We start from the raw sequence: 14,831 nt of genomic DNA on the forward strand, positions 1-14,831 counted from the left end.
GTCACGCACCGCATAGCAATGTTTCAGTCAATGAAGGACCGTGTGTACAACGGTGGTCCCGTCAAATGAGTAGCATGTAGCCTAGGTGTGTAGGGGCTATACCATCTAGGTTTGTGTGAGTTCACTCTATGCTCTTCGCACACCAACGAAACGGCCCAAGGACGCATTTCTCAGAACGTATCCCTGTCATTAAGTGACACGTGACTATAAATCAACTTGCCTAAAATACTGACCACATTTGCCTGCTTCCAGTTTTTTCCCACAATTCTCTTGAAGAGCTGGACATCCTTCTATCAAAACACAAGAGGATTTTATTTCTTCTCTTTCACTTTGAAAAATTCAGTTCAAAGGTAGACTTGAAGGGAAAGAGTTAAAAAATCTAAAAAAGGATTACATACTACCTGTTTCCTTAAATACATGGAGGGAGTCTGGGGCTCTAACAACTAAAGAAAGGGTTTCTATTTTATAGGAACTCGTGGTCTTAGTGGAAGGAAACAAGTTCATCACTCAATGGAAAGATTTCAGACTTGCTGGTATTAACATTTCCCCTAAACAAACATCTCTCCAGAGTTCACATAACGAGATGTTCTCTTGAGCTAAAAACCATACAGCATCATTGAAAGCAAGCAAAAGTTGTGTGACAGACACACACAAGTGACCACAACATTGTCAGTCAGCCATTCCTAAAGCCACGGCTCTTTTCTTCCATTACAGAAAAAGGTATAATTCAGAGAAAGCGAGTGTGTGTGTGTGTAGCATTGGAGAGGAAGTGAGAGAATCAAATCATGAAATAAAATAATACTCTTTTATCCATTTCTAAATTTCATGGAATATTCATTGCCCCTAAAATCAAAGTCAAACAGAAAGATATTTTGCTATCTATCTCTAATGACCATAGTATGGAATTAGATTAGCAGGCCCACAGGGCACTACCATAACATCTACTCTACAAGCCAAGCCATGATATCTTAGAATGATTATTAAGATATATTTCACGCATGTTTATCCCTATCATTAAAAGTGAGCTGTACAACAAAGTATCATGTTATATACTTTCAAGCGGTTATCAAAGGCTTCCACCCATTGTCATGGATCTGCTTCATACACAGCCAAGGATTTCAGAATACTACAGTTAGGGCAAGGCCTGGTATTCCTAACACACAAGTCACCTTAAAAAAGGACAAGGGCCTCATAAATCTCAGCTGCTATTTGCAAGGCTCAGGGAAAATGTAGAAATGGAGGCCAACATAAAACATGTCTAAATATTTAAAACATAAATTAAGATGAAATATTTCATTATAACTATTTATAATTCTACTATTCAATGTCCATATAGTTGCCAATATACAGCACTGATAAAGAATTGAAATATCACGTTACATCTAGGTATGGTCCAACAGAATTGACTGCAATGATGGAAGCATTCCATATCTGTGTCATCCATTGCACTAGCCACATGTAGTGACTGAGCACTTGAAATGTGGCTAGTGAAACTGGGAACTAAATTTTAGCATTATTTAATTTTAATAGCCAACTGTGGCTCTTGGCTGCCATATCCAACAACGAGATCTAGACCTATAATAATGTTCCCCAGCTGCCATATGCAATGGTTGCCGATACTGTACTAATTCATGCGAACCTCTGGTAACATGCATTAGAAGAAGATAAGCAAGAAGGTGGACATTTATATTTCTGAGAAACTCACTTCACTATGCAAGATCTTTCACGTTCATGCTAACAGAGGAAGATTTGACAAACTGCTTTGTCTCTTATCTATAAAAGTGCTTCATTGCTCAAATCCTCCTCTCTCTTTGAAGCAGAGTCCACATGCAACATCAGCAGCAGCCTAACCCACAAACATTCACTATGTTTCGATTCAGTCACCTTTAATTTCAAAGATACAGGGCGAGAGGTGTGGAGAAGCTTTCCCCTGGTTAGCCTCTGCTACACGTGACATTGAATGCTTGGGATTATAGGCTTCTCCATGCCAACCGAGTGCTGGATCCAAAGTGGCAGAGGTGCCTGTGTATCCCTCAGTAAATTTAAATGTGTGTGTGAATGTACGTGTGAGAGAGACAGGGAGAGACCAAGAAAAACACGAAGGGCCCTACTAAAATGTGGGTCTCTGGTTGGGAAGCCTTTTGCCTCAGAAGTACTGCAACGGCCTTGTGTAAAAAGCAATCAGAAATTTGGGTTTAACAGTTCTACGTTGTATAAAATTAGCTTAAGGAGACATTTTTACTTAGAAACAAATGGAAAAATGTTTCTTACTGACAAGCAGCAATATTACCAAAGGAAAAAGCAGCAAAAGCAGCTGGTAAATACTAATTTTCACTCCCTTTACCCCACAAATAATGACATATCCATTATTATGGTTGGTGTTCTCAACACAAATCATTTCCTGTATGTGTTTGTATGTGAGCATGATTTTAAAAGCAAATAACAAAGTATACGGAGATATCAATAAAAAGAGAAGCACATGGAAAGAAAATGGAATAAATCGTCAATCAACAATTTAGGGGGTCAACAAACCACAGAATTAAAATATCACCTATAGCCTGGTATTGACCATCCACTAGGCTCCAGTCTTGGGGGTTGGATGGCATTGCAGATAAATGAGCACTGAAATATTAGTACTTGAAGGTGACTTTGCCAGTTTTGCCAGACATTAATAAAACCAAATGTCCCCATTCTGTCCTTTTATTAGTCTCATGTCCAGAATTTTCATAGTTTGAGGGAAACTGAAACGGGTCTGATCTGTTGTTGGCAGCCCTTAAAACTGCCTCAGCCCTGGCCTAGAATATTCCTGATCTCTACCCAGAGGGGAAATACAAAAGGAAAGGGGTCATCACTATCCTTTGAGAAGGGAAGCGGACAATGCAGTCTTCAGGGAGGAAGCCACACATATGGTAGAAAGTTTCATTAAGATCTTCCGGACTTGTGTTCCCAAACGGGGCTGTCCCCAAGTTCAGTCTGTAGGACTCCTCGTTATTCTTAGGACAAGCAAAACTCCCTAAAGGACTTACAAGGCCCCTCTTTATACGGCCCCTGCTTACCTCAACAAGTTCATCCCTTCTCCAGCCATACCACTTATTATGCTATTCAAACGCACAATTCTCTCTCTCCCCCTCCCTCTCTCATTTCAGTGCCTTTGCCCGTGAAGTTCCTCTGGTCCGGTATAATCTCCCTCCACTTCCAGCATCTCCCTCCCCCTTCTCTCTGACCTCTACTTCTCTGCCTCCAAGTTGGATTCAGTTCTCTCCCATGGGCTCTCATAGCACCCAAAATCTTACCCAATGAAGCAGTTATCACTCTAAGATGATTCCATCCTTATCTGCCTGTATCATCCACTAGGCTAGAAGTTCCATTATAGCAGGAACCACATCTGTCTTATCCACCATTGCATACCCAGAGCCGGCACAATCGGAGGAACAGAAGAGTAGGAGCTAACCTTGATTACGCACTTACCGTGTACCAGACAGCCTATTAACTTGTCTTCTCTTCCCTAATCCTGTGAGGTAGGCACTATTATAACCCCCATTGTACAGATGTGAAAACCTGACCACAGAAAAGCTAAGAAACTTGCCTAAGGTCATGTAACTGTGAGTGGCAGAACTAGAATTGAAACCCATCTGGATTCAGAGCCTATGATCTTAATCACTATGCTCTGCCATTTCCTGATATAATAGGTGCTCAGTAAATACTTTGAGGGTAAGTAGATGAAGGAAGGAAAGAAGGAATAAAATCTCTAAATGAATGATGCTTTGGCATATTTCTGACATGCATCATGTCCCCCTCAGCACTACCAAGCATGAGCCTTACTCCTTTTCTGATTCAATTTCAAGAACTGCAAATGACAAAATATTGTCACTTGGGGTCATTCAGTGAGATTGAATTAACATGGTAGCCCCAAAACTGCTTTCCTTAGAAAGGCTTGCTTGCAAACTTGTCCCTTGGCTGGCAACTGGGAAGCTGACTGGTAAACAGTTCCCTACTGATATAAAACTTCCTTTAAATGATAAGAGCAGCGCACTGTGCTTGAATTGTGCAAAGAATATTGTTTATGATGAACATCTGCTGTCCTCTGGGAGTCTGGAATTTTGGTACATGCTGGTCAGAGTGCCTTTGTGACTAGACCCAAAAGAACATCGGGTGCTGAGTTTTTAATGAGCTTCCCTGTTAGACAACACTTCACACATTGTCACAACTCAGCATTAAGGGCATCTATTGTGACTCCACTGAAAGAGGACTCTTGGAAGCTTGTGGCTGGTTTCCTCCAGACTTTGTCCATGTCCCATTATCCTCTGTGTATCTTGCTTTGAATCCTGTCACTGTAATAAATCTTAGCCATGTGTGACTATATGCTGAGTCCTATGAAACTTTTCAGCAAATCATCAAACACAGAAGTGGTCTTGGGACCCCCAACACAAATCCCTTTACGAGGGTGGCATGAAGCAGGAGAAAAAGTAACAGTGACCAATGTCTCCAGGCATATTTGCTATAAAAGTACAATAACTTCACTGGGTTGAATCAAAGCCATTCTCCCACTGAAATAAACAGAAGTAATGAATTTAGAGAGAAAAACCCTGTATTCCAATGTCATCACTGTCAATATTGAGATAAGTGACCTTGTGCAAACAATTAAACATCTCAGAACTTTGTTTCCTTATCTGTAATATTGGAAAAAGAATGCCTATTTCTTGGTACTATTATGAGATTTAGTTGGAACAACATATGTAAATAAGCCTAGGGCTGTTCCTAGCATGAATAATCACTCAATAAATATACAATTATCAATTCTAAGACCCTGAAACATTTCTACTGCACAAAGTATAAAAGGACACAATAATACATTTCGTCTGTTAAGATATATTTCTGTAAGTTTAACTAACCACCCTAACGACCCAACACACACATATTGACTTACTTTAAAAATAAATATATAAAAAGAACAAATAAATACAGCTTTTTTCCTGCAGTCTATATAATTATAAGCCAAATAACAATCAACAAATGTGGGAGCTTTTGTTCAGGTGCCAGCTACATGGCTCTCACAAAACCAGACTTTAACATTTTATTAATCATAAGACAGCACTAAATTTACTTCCCACCTGACAGTTTTAAACATGCCGTCAAATGGTGAGTTAATTAAGTGACAGTGTCCACGTTGCTCAGGAAGATAAAGCAATAAACGGCTTCTGCGGCAGATTAAATGCCAGAATAAAATTGAGGTGTCTTTGACAAACCACAGGAGAGGTCGCTGGCTACTCTCTGCCGTCCTCGAACCTGGGCTGCAGTCCCAGAGACCAGGAACATCTGCAGATCCAGCAATTACGATGCATTTTTCAAGGTGTGGTATATTCAAGTTGAAAGGTCAAAGGCGATCATTTCCAATCAGGCTGAAGGCCCTAAATTTTGATGACTGCCTGACCTTGAAATGAACGATCTAAAATGCATTCCTTGTCTGACAAATGAGAGGCTTCGGAGGAGTTGGGTCATTTTTCAGATTACTATAGGGTTTGAGGGGAGGCGCCTCAGATTCTTCAGAAAATAAAGTAGGGGCTGAGCAGCGAGATGCTACTCTGCCCACAGCCCGCTACACTCCACCAGAGGCTCCAGTTATATCTCATTTAAACAACTCATTCTCCAAAAAGGAAGGAAGGAAAGAAGGAAAGCAGGAAGGAACAGAGAGAAATATTGCACTAGATGACCTGCAATTTACATCTGCCCAATTCCAACCTTCCATGAGCTGAGAGACTGGAGCCTTCCCTTTCCACTTTGCCCTGACAATCTCCAATGCTACAGACCCAACACCTTCCTCAGGAGACAGCGATCCACTCTTAACATAACTGTAATCAGCAGAGGAAGCAAAGAAAATGATGAGGACAAAGAAGGAGAGATGGGAACCAGCACATATTGTACCAGCCATTATTCTAGAAGTTATACGATATATATTTCACTTATTCTTTTCAACACCTTGCAAATCCCATCTAATTTACTCTTTACAAGAACTTTGCACGGTGTTTTTACTTTGATTTCACAAGGGAATAAACTGTGAGATTAGAAAATTTAAGAAATATGCTTAAAAAAAAAAAATAGAAGAAACCATAGAGCAGCCTTCCTTCACCTGGAAGTGCCAGAGTCTACAAAGAATATGACATGTGTGTGTAATTTATAGAAAAAGTCTGGAATATTAAAAATATTAACAGTGGTTACCACTGGGAAGGGAACTAGAGAGAGGAGGACTCCCTTTCTGATGCCCTGTAACCTTACACAGCAGGAGGGAAAAGGGAGCTCTCTGGGGCCTCCTTTATATGGGCACTAATCCCACTCACGAGGGATGCACTCTCATGACCTCGTCCCCTCCCAGAGGCCCCATCTCCCAAAACCATTACCTTAGGCATTAGGTTTCAATATATGAGTTTTGGGGAGGTGCAAGCACTCAGTCTATAGTACGCATTTTATTCTATATGCTTTTACATTATTTGAATATTTTGTTTCAATAATGTATTAATATGTTAGTCTTACAATTTAAGGAAGAGAGAAAAAAGAATTTTCTGTTTATAACAACACACACTTTGCATCAGTCTGACCAGAAGATTATCAAATAGCTTTGCAAACAAATTTCCTGAACAATGGGTTACAAGGCTCCCATTTTCACATTCAACTGTGTCACTAATCTGCTTAGCTAAATCCTGCCCTACAGCGTTAAAACAGTGAATGTGGATTGCGGATGGACGGGATCCACGATTTTCATTCAGAGATATTAAGCATCTACAACTCCGCCCCTTCCACCTGCTCAACCTCCTTCTTTCAGGCCATGTGAGCTGTTTGGTGCCGCCTTTTTGTAATGAGAGTTGTGTCGCTACATTTATGAATTATGTCAAAGTGTAGTCTCCTGCCAGCAAAGGGCCCTCTGGAAACAGGCACTCCCTCAAAGGGAAATCCTTAATCCTTAATCACAGCTGGAACTCAAAAATGAGAAATTTCTCATAAGACATTATGTTTTACTAAAAAAGAAAACAGGATTATCTTTTATTGGCATACTAGCCATTCCTAGTACATATATGTATACGTGAGTAAAATTTATTATTATATTAATCAAAATTTATCACATTTTAATTCAGATGTGCTCTCCCATCTAATCTCTACACTAGCTTTGTATTGTTTTCTCCATTGAAGAAAATACAGTTTAGTGTAATTATTTTGCTGAAAATCGTTCAGTCAGTAAACAGCAGAACTGAAACTTGAATCTAGTTCCTTGGGCTCGAATTCTATACTCTATAACCTAACAATAAGCTAACATCATTTCAGTTGGAAGAGAGGGAGATGAAAAGCCATTAAGTTCTCAAAGCCCCCTGAAGTTAAAATCATGATGCATTGATAATTCCTATTATCAAGAAGCTGACCTGATAAAAACATGTAATAATCAGACTGTGGTTGATTTATTTAATTGTAATATCAAGCAACTAGAATGAAAACCTACTATTAGAAGAGGAATTTGGAAATTTTCCTTCCTAGCAAGAAACCTAACTCCACAAATATCATAACGATGGTTGATAGTTATTTTTCATATCTCACCTCTTTTGCCTAATTATAGCACTTAGAAGTAGGCACAGAATTAAATATATTTATTCATTCGTTCATTCCACACATATTTAGTGATAATTATTAACTATGTTTTACAATAATTGATTTATAAAATGGCTTAGCCCAAGATGTCTACATTTTAAAATTGAACAAAATATCAATATAGGAAAATGGAAGGCAAATATCAGATGTAATTTCTAAACAACTAAAGAATGCCTAAAAGACCAAATTGATTGTCTCTTGGGAAAAGGGTTTGACTGTGGGGAGGGTAGGCCAGGGAGCGGCTGGGTTTTCTAGTGCCTCATAGAAGTATTTGATTTTCTAGACTGTAATTATATCTTACTTCAATCCAAAAGTAAATTTGTAAAAACATTCTCAGACACATCATGTTCAATTTCACATTATAGCCACAAATATACTGACGCATGCATGTGCCGCTCAGTGTGGCCTGTCTCCTTGGGAGAAGGGTGCTGGGCTATAACTGATTCCTTTTAGTGTGGTCACATTTTCCTGGTTCTTCATTTATCTGGTAATTTTGGATTGTATCATGGCTTACTTTAAAGCAGCCATTAATAACAATAATTTATTCAAAAGTAGAAAATCTGGGACAAATGGCCAAAATGCCAAGACAAAAGGTGAAAGCCTGGGCAAACCAGAACATGTGATCAGCCTAACTACAGAGCAAGTGGAAGATTCCCACTAATTGAGGCTCTAGAAATCATAGTCTTCCCATTAGTCAACCTGGCCCTGCAAAGAAGGGAAGGTTAAAAGGATTCGCCTTTGAATCTGCTGCATTCAGCCCTGCTTCCAACACATAACCTCAACCCAGCACGATCCACCCAGAAGTATAGTCAATTGAGCCAGTAAGACAGGCGGTTTAATTCAAGAGAATTCTGCCTCTCTGCTTACTCCAGAAGAACAATCACCCAAATACACTGCAGGGAGAAACTAAAAGCCAAACTTGACCCTTGTGCACTAGGCAACTCTGCCCACAGTGAAATGGGAGGTCACAGCCAACACTACACAGGCGACCTCAGTGTTCTGGACAGGAGACCAGTGGCAGGTACAGGAGTCAGAGCTGCCCAGTAACAACACAGCCGAGTGCCAGATGGGCAGACTGCCCACAGCCAGAGAGATGAGCGATGCACCAGTGAGAAATGACAACAGACAGAAAACAAAGAGATTGACCTCTGCCAACCAAAGAGGAGTCTTCTTCCTGGCATGTCCATCCAAAGAAAGAATGCATGGAATAAAATATTGAAACTGTTCAAGTGGACATGCCAAGAAGAGGATACCCAGATAGCCATCCAAAGTAAGGGTAAGCGGTCACCACGGTCTGATGGCTCTGCCAACCCAAAGCAGAACTGGAAATCAGAAACGTTTGAAGATGGAGTCAGACAAATGGCAAAAAGGAAGAACTAGGTAGGTTCAAACCCAAAATAGAAATTCGTAAAGAAAGACTAAACAAATAAAATTGGAGCGAGGAAATATTTCAGCACAAAATAAACAAAGCTAACAAATATTAATAAATCAGAACAACTTCCTTTGCCAACTTGTGGAATATGTTCAAATGGAAACCATCGTGGGACTAGTGTCGATGACTGAGTCTATGATCATAAGTGGGAGAGGAAAAGGAGTAGGTGTTGGGGTATGAAGACGAGGAAAGACTTTGGACCTACAGAATAAACAAAAAAGGATAATTAACACATCAAAATGTTTTTTATTTAAAAAAAATCTTCTTAGGAGCATCATAGCAGGACCTGGGGAGCACAAGAAAACAGTTACTTTTTCCATACTTGCATCATTTGTGTTCTTACACTAACCAATGTTGAGAAATGGTAAGCTTTTCTTTCTGTTGTTTTTCACAATAGCAAGTGATGTATACCTTGTTAAAAAACAAGGCAACAGGGGCAGGCCCAGTGGTGTAGTGCTTAAGTTTGCGTGCTCCACTTCAGCAGCCCAGGGTCCACAGGTTCAGATCCTGGGTATGGACCTACACACCACTCATCAGGCCATGCTGTGGCAGCATCCCACATGGAAAGTAGAGGAAGACTGGTATGGATGTTAACTTAGGGTCAGTCTTGCTCAAGCAAAAAGAGGAAGATTGGCAACAGATGTTAGCTCAGGGAGAATCTTCCTCAGCAAAAAAAAAAAAAGGCAACAGGCCCAAAATGGAGTTGTTTATGCTAAGCCCTGTGTCAACAAATACAGTTATGGCTCTCCCAGAATGAGAATCTTAAACTAGTCAATCAGGAATCACCTGATCAGCACTAGCTAGGTAATCTGCCTGACAGACCCTGTCATCCTCTAAATGAAAGTAATCTTGTAATACCCAATCTGGTTTTTGCCTAGTATAACTTCCTGTTTCCCCTCCCTTCTGCCTATAAAAGTCCCATTTTGTACAGCTCCTCGGAGCTCCTTTCTATCTGCGATTGGATTCTTACTGATTCAAATCAACTTTTGCTCAAATAAAACTCTTAAAATTTTTACTATGCCTCAGTTTTAACACCTGGTATTATGAGAAGCATACACATCCTAGAAAAGAAATGGATGAGAGGACAAGGATGGAAGTTTGTAAATCATCAGCATATGACTATCGACAACTATTTTTTTATTCAGAATGTATGTAAATTTAAATGTATATTTCTGAGCAAAAAAAACCCTACTCAACATTTCTCGGTAAAAATGCAAAACAAGGGGTAAATGTCTGCCTGAAAAATAAATGACAGTCAAACTAAAAATCACTTTCCATTTAAGCCTCAGCTTAATTCAGATCGACATTCAGCAGAGCAATACACAGGGCTGTCAAACAACGCCACACCAAGCTGAAAAAAAGAAATCATCATATAAAACCCAAATGAATTCAACATAAAAGGGCAAACAAATATAATTACATATCTACAGCCCTCAGAGGTCCTTTTTATCCTTAAAAACTAACTAAGATGAATTGACTCCCCCATTCCCCACACTGTGGTATGGTCTGTACTCTCTCGGAGCATTGGTGGATTTGGGGGTGGTTCTCATCACTTCTCTTTATGAATTTCTGCACTCCCCAATTTCCTGTACTTTCCCACTGCCCCTGCTCCTGTGCCTGTTTCCTCTCTCTGGCCCATTGTTACTTAACGCGTGGCTCTGGCCCCTCCTCTTCATCCACCAAAGCACCACCACTACAAGGCGGATGCACGCAGTGAACTTGTACTGAGGGTTTCAAGACATCCCAGGGTGCCTAGACTACAGCACAGAACAGCAACCAACTTGAAAGTCCACATCAGATAACACGGTCTGGGTATTTCTTGGCCAGAGTCACCATAGGATTATGCCTAAGAGTGATCCTCTTCTCTACGCCCCAGTCCATTACTGTGTTGTAGATCCATTCTGCGAAGACATACCCTTCTCCTCCATGTTTCAAAGCCTAATAAGCTTCTGTCTCTTCTTCAGAGGAATGATTCAAAGTGATGTTACATTACTACACACGACAATTCAGCTTTCAAACCTTTTCCCACATCAGCTCCCGGATGTACCTTTACATACACCTCTGCTGCACCCTGAAGATAAACTATATGGTGTTTTGCTAAATAAAATGGCTGCCTAGGACACATCTCGACTCTTACTACAACCAAAATCAACCAGAGGCTTGAAGTTCACTTTTCTTTATCTTGGGCCAAATAAAATGATTCAGAAGTTCCTCTATCACTAACCAGGACTCATATTTTAAATAATAGTAAATGTCTAGTTCTGTGAAGAAGAACTCTCAGAGTTAGTTTAGAAAGGCTTTGAGTGCTTGAGAAAATTTTTTTTTGACCATAGAGAACAAAAGAGTGAGGACGAGAAGAGGTCTTAAGTTTTTCTTACTTTCCATATTTTAGGGGAATGAAAGAAGTAAAGAGATAAAAACATAGAAAATAGGGTAAGAGAAAAACCATAGGAAAAAGGCTCAAATCTTGGGAAATTTGGTGAGATGAGATATAACTATTGCAAGATTCAGAATAAACGCGTAGAATTGCGATGGAAGAGAGTGCATTCCGATGCCGCACCAAGAAAAGGCCATTTGGGCGGATGATTTCTGGAGTGGTAAAGGGGAGCAGGCAGGGGTCATTTGCAAGGACTTCCGCCTCATTGACTTTTGCTTCCTCCAGGGTCCTTTTTGGCTGATCTGTCATCTATGGTTCAGTAGGAGAGGAGTTATTTTCACTTTCTCCCTTTTCGCCTCGTGGCTCTTGGCTCTTTAGGATGGTGTTTAGCTCAGACAACAGCTGGCTACTGTCAGTTTTCTGTAGGGTTATGAAATACAGCACTTCAGTGTTTATTTCAGAGGCTTTTTGAAAACACTTGTATCTGGCTTCCACTTTTGACTGCCTGGACCTCTGTGTTTACTCATTATGGAAAAAAAAAACGGAAAGGAAAAGACAAGAGGCTCTCTGTGGCAATAGGAATGCCCTTCAAAAGGCAGGCTGCGTATTTAGGGGAAAGGAATTCAAATAACGGAGAGGCTAATGCGATCTGGACCCCCTCTGTCTGGTGGCCTGGTGTCTGATGAGGATGTCTGCCATCGCAGTCGACTTCTTTCTGAAGCTTGAGTCCCCCTAATCTGGGCCTCACTTGCTCACTAGCTTTCCTTCTCAAGAATTTCCAGTGGCTCTACTACTGGCCTCCCCTTCAGCTGATTCTTTCTTCCAGGTGGTCTAAATAAAATTCCTTTAGATTTCCTTCAGGAAATCTTTTCCCCTCACCTCTAGAATTTCATTGCTTCTCTGTCCACACAGGAAACTTAAACGATAGAAAAAGCTTAAGATTTGGAGCCAGACATACATGGGGGCAAATCATAACTCTGCTACAAGCTATATGAACAGAGGACCTCTATGACCCCTAGCTGGGCCTCACTTTCCTCATGTTAAAACCTTTTTGTCTATACGACCTTCACATCCAGGCACAGCAGAAAAGAAGTCATGAAAAAGCACATTTCTTAAGGGCAAAGAAAAACTCAAAATAGAGTTGAGAAGACAAATCATCGAGCACCCTGCATATGCATGTCTGCATTGTCAATATGTTGAGTCAAGGTTTTCTATGGTTCCAACTTGCAATAGCATGAATTTTCCAGAATTTCCAGACTCGGTCCCTGAGCAGAGGGCTAATAAGGACTTGAGAAACTCAAAGATTTGCAATGAACCCAGCCTTTCACAGTAGAGAGCCCCAAGTTCAATGCTAGTTCTGCCACTTGCTGGCTGGGTGATTTAAGGAGCTCACTTGACCTCTCTGATTCTATTTCTTCCCCTATAAAACAATATTCATAATGCTCCCCTCTTAAAGATGTCATGAAAATGAAATGGAATAAATTGTGTAAGGTTTGTGATTCGAGACACAAAATAAACATTCAATAAATATTAGTTTCCTTACATCAACCAACTATAATTTCACGAGGATTCCTGGCCAAGAAGGTAGTCTGAGAACTCACTTTAGGTGGACAAAGTGAGCATCTTTTAAGGAACTAACACTTAAACCTACATACATCAAATTTTATATCTCAATTTACACCAAGCTGCTTTTCTGTCAAGGAAATACCCAAAATGCACAGAAAACGTACAAAAGGAATCCCAGTATTGATACCGCCTGTCCAGTCTCAGATTCTTCCCTTATCCCAAGGCTGAAAGTCTACCTTAAGGGACCAAGAGGGGCTGGCGCAGCAATGGACAAGTTTGCATAATACCTTGGTCAGGATGCCTATCACCTTCTCTGTGCGTTCGACCTTTATTTTCTCCATTTCTTCCTCGGGTGTCAGGGACATGTGGGAGGAAAACGATTTTCTTATAATTTTCACCAAAGGAAAAAAAAAAAGCATCTGTAGTTGAAGCTACGGAAGCAAAATTGAAAGAAAGAAATTGTTTCCTAGTGTCCTTTCTGCTCTTTGCAGAGGACAGTTTTCCAAACCTTGGGACTCAGCAAGAGTTCTTGTCGTTTAGCAAATACACACTGCCCTCTGTCGGAAAAGTGGCGCATTGCCACTCTGCTGACAAGACCAGTGTAAGAATCAACGGAAGCACTTTATTAAGTAAAATTGGTGGAAAATGGTAAGTTTCCTGTCTAAAACTTCAGGGCTCCATCGCTCCTAGTCAGAACAAAAGAAAAGAATGAATAACAAAAGAGTCCTCCACAAAAATCGAACACTACAAAGTCTATCCCAGATATAACCCTCGCGGATGATTTTTTTTTTTAAGGAAATAAATAAAAGAGACAGGTTTTGTTAAAATAAGAAAAGGCTTTAGTTAAAACGCTTTCGTTTGTAGTTTTAACCCTTACCGTGATTGCCAAAATTAGCTGAGGCAGCTCACTGACTCCACTTCCTCTGGGACTGAAATGGGTCACTTCCTGCTTGCAAAGGCACCGAAAATAGCTGCTCAGCTGTTGCCTTTGAAGGACTAAAATGCCTCTGATTAAAGCATAAAAGCAAGAAACAGGAAGGTTTATATTTGCCATAGTGCTGTCTAACGCTGCCACTCTGGTGCCTTAAATATTATAGTTTCAAAATCATAGTAAGCACTTAATCCCTAAAAGTATTTTTAAGCAAATTCAAACAGACCCACAGAGACTCAGTTCCAACGCCAGCCTCTTATCAACGCCAAAGCACAAGTGGAAACACGTGTTTTCAAAGAAAAAGAAATTGAAAATTTAACCAGTAAAGGGACAATATTAATGTATAGATTAATGAGTGAAGACATTTGATAAACAAAGAAAAGATAAAAATGACATAGAATGCACACATATTATTCAGGTACTCAAAGAAGTGGATGTGGACTTTTCAAGGGAAATGCAAAAGAACCTTCTAGAGAATGTATTTTCCGCTACGTTGAAATCCTCAGTGAGCAATCTGACGGCACTCACAGACTCTGTTTGAAAGTAAGCTCACAGCCTGATGCGGATGCCTTCTCATTTTGTTCCATTGCTGTGACTACAGCAAGAGCAAGCCAGGCTTCCACGTCAGCGAGCAGCCTTCAGCAACAGGAAGCATTTGTCCCAACGTGAGCTACAGTTCCTTTTAGCAATTCCAGACAAAATCGATCCACTGGGAAGTCAGAGTTAACAACTAGAATTGCGAGTCTATTTACATAAAAATGCATATAATCGGATAATTCATCCTATGAACGATTTGATCAATTTCAAAGTTATGTTCCCAGAATTCAGTACTATCAGCAAAGATCACAGCAGAAACTTAATGGTATTTGAAGGAAAGATGATAGAGAAAACCA

The 14,831-nt window shown here is 40.2% G+C and overlaps 1 long non-coding RNA gene across 1 annotated transcript in view; it reads right to left on the reverse strand.

Annotated features, from left to right (window-relative positions):
* The window catches only part of LOC139078745 (uncharacterized), a 128,822-nt gene extending 114,751 nt beyond the window's left edge, over positions 1 to 14,071 (reverse strand). Inside the window, exon 1 of the long non-coding RNA XR_011531788.1 lies at positions 13,885 to 14,071. This is a non-coding gene — a long non-coding RNA (uncharacterized lncRNA). The remainder of the gene's footprint in view (positions 1 to 13,884) is intronic.
* Between the last annotated feature and the right edge of the window lie 760 nt (positions 14,072 to 14,831).

Source organism: Equus przewalskii, chromosome 22 (genome assembly GCF_037783145.1).
Source record: "Equus przewalskii isolate Varuska chromosome 22, EquPr2, whole genome shotgun sequence".
NCBI classification, from domain to species: domain Eukaryota; kingdom Metazoa; phylum Chordata; class Mammalia; order Perissodactyla; family Equidae; genus Equus; species Equus przewalskii.